Here is a 2904-nt window from a genome sequence, read left to right as displayed (position 1 = left end):
CACACACACACACAAACACATGATCGTGCTTTACATATTCTGTCAAAGTAAGTAAGCCTGAACATTGATCTCCTTACAATGATTATTGAGAATTCAGAGAAAATTACAGAGCATAACTAACATTTGTAACAGGCATAATTTGTAACCAAAAGGAAACATCAACATGAGTTGGGTCTTTCTAATGTAAAATACATGAACAATATGTTTTTTTTTCTTTCCATTGAATAAAATAATTTCAGAGAATATAAGCAGATAAACAGAAGAGGTGAGGTATGAAATAATTTTTTATTGTAAATAAGATTACTTGAAAAAGTAAAGACAAACTTTACTGGACTAGAACCAGAAGTTAACAGTTGGAGTTCAGTGGAGGCATGAATCTACTTCTCACTAATTAAGGAAATATGTTCCTTACTAGAAGACACAATCAGATAGACACTGTTATTCTTACTTCATTTCTTTGTTTAACAATAACTTTAACTCATTACATGGTGACCGCTATAAATACCATTCAAGCACACAGTGATTTTACTCAGTCAGAACACACACAATCTAAAGAGGATGTGGGAGTAATGGCCTTACTTAACTTTCCTAACTTTGGTTAAAAAATACATAAATAAACAAATACTACAAATAAATGTTTTAAAAATACATAAAATGGGGCGGGTTAAAGCACAGCACAAAGAAGCTTAAATCACTTCCCCATGAGTTTGATTCTCGCCTGCCCTGGAGGTGACCACATGGCGTGGCAGACCTCTCCTGATTCTCCCGCTGCTCCCCTCAGCAGTGTACTTCGTCAATCTTCCTGTTCTGTTCCCCACTCTGTCTCTGGTGAATCCTCTCACCCTCCGCATCTCTGGCCTGCACCCCAGTTCTATACGAATAAATAAATAAATCTTTAAAAAAATACATAAAATTAATAGGTTTATGTTGAAAAATAAATCATAAAAGGAGTAAAAATCATTAAAATTGTAGAGCAGTGATAGTAGAGTTTTATCCTTAATGAAATGCTAATGTTTCCATTTAATCTTACACATGGAGTATTTGTTCTTCAGGAATTATATTCCTATAATTTTTCATTTTGAAGCTAAGTTGAAATCTGGTGCACAAATAAGGAAAAATATAATTTATTAATTGGACTTGGCAAAATAATAATTTTATTAATCAATTCAATAAAAGCGAAGAGAAAAGCTATTGATTTTTATTTGTCATATAGAACTTACGTGACACTTTAAAAGAGGTGCTTAATCATGAAAGAGCTAGCTGCTTTTGATAATGATAGAGGAGGAAAAAATTAAGTTTTCTAAATGAGTAAATGATTATTCACAGAAGGGACTCTATAACTCAATAGACATGAGAATCTTTCCTTTAATAATTGCAAGAAAATTTAGTTTATTTCTTAGGTTCTAATATTTCTGGCAAACTTTAGTCAAATTGGAAAAGAAAATAAGATTGTTTCCATGACTAGAAATAAAGAGGAAGAACATATTAGCTTTTGATTGCTCTTTAACATTTACCAAAAAGTTAGTGGTTCAAAACAATATACATTTGTTAACTTACCCTTGCCATATGTTGTGAACCATGGATTGTCTGTTCAGTCTCATGAGGTTGTAATCAATATGTTTTATTTTCTTGCATTCTTACCTGGAGACAGGGCTGGGAAAGAGCTCAGTCATTTGTTTTGTTAGCAGATTACATTTATTAGAATGACATGATTGGTTTTTGTTGTCTGATTGATGCAGACACAATTTTTAGAAACCACTGGCAGGTTCTTGTCATATGGACTTTTCTAACTTGGCCAATTATTTCATTAAACCAGTAAGTGAGTTTTTATTCTCTTGGAGTTTCTTTCTTTCTTTCATGGGCCCTTCCTTGGTTAGGTCAAACTTACTAAAGAGGGCTCTCACTGGTGGCACAAAGAGTTAAGCAGAGTGCTATGAAACTTTCCTCAGGCACTGCAGCACTAGTTCAATCTCCAGCCAGGGAGGTAACCCACATGGTGCAGCAGACCTCTACTGACCATCCTGCTGCTCCCCTCAGCAGTGTATTTCAGCAGTGCCTTTTTCTGCTTCCCACCCTGTCTCTGTTGAAGTCTTATACCCACCTCTTTGTCCTGCATCCCAATTCTTGTGTGCATACATAAATATTTTTAAAAAAGCCTACTAAAGATAACCTCCTTTTTGATTTACCTAATATCAATTGACTTGGGAGACCATAATTAGATCCAAAAAAATCCTTTTTACCTCAACCATAGTACTTGATCTAGAAGTAAATGATAGGTCCCACCTTTATTACAGATGAATGGTTTAAACAGACAGCTACCACTAGTAGTTGAAATCAGATTGGTCTCCATAAACTCTGATCACCAATAGTGGCAAAATGATTTTGAAGATGATGAATCTGGTGTGGGTATCAAAAGAGAAAGCTGTGGGTAAGAGAACTGGCTCCCTGGAAGATTAAGACTTCTATGGACTGAAAATAGTTTGGCAATTTTATATTAAAAACAAATGTATTTACTACTTAAATTAAGACTTGAGAAGTTAAGCATAATAAAAGCTGCTTTTAATTATGACAATATACTGCTCTGTCTTTTTTAAATCGTGTATTCAAAATTTAGATGTATTTTATTTGCTGTTTCTGTAGACATATATGTGTTTTCTCTGCTAGTAGGGTCATCTAGTCTTATAATATTTAGAAAATGATATGGTATACTATACTATGTCATCTTCATATGATTTCATGATGAACCACCTCTTTTCAAATTTCATGAAATGCAGTCACACAGTTAATTATAACATTATTATTTTTTATTATTTTTAAAAGATTTAGTTATTTATGCATTCAGAACTGGGTACAGACCAGAGGCACAGGTGTAGTGAGAGGATTCACCAGAGACAGAGTGGGGAG

This window comes from Condylura cristata, unplaced genomic scaffold (genome assembly GCF_000260355.1).
Source record: "Condylura cristata isolate star-nosed mole 26May11 unplaced genomic scaffold, ConCri1.0 scaffold00009, whole genome shotgun sequence".
Lineage (NCBI taxonomy): Eukaryota > Metazoa > Chordata > Mammalia > Eulipotyphla > Talpidae > Condylura > Condylura cristata.
Note: the sequence above shows the minus strand (reverse complement) of the source record.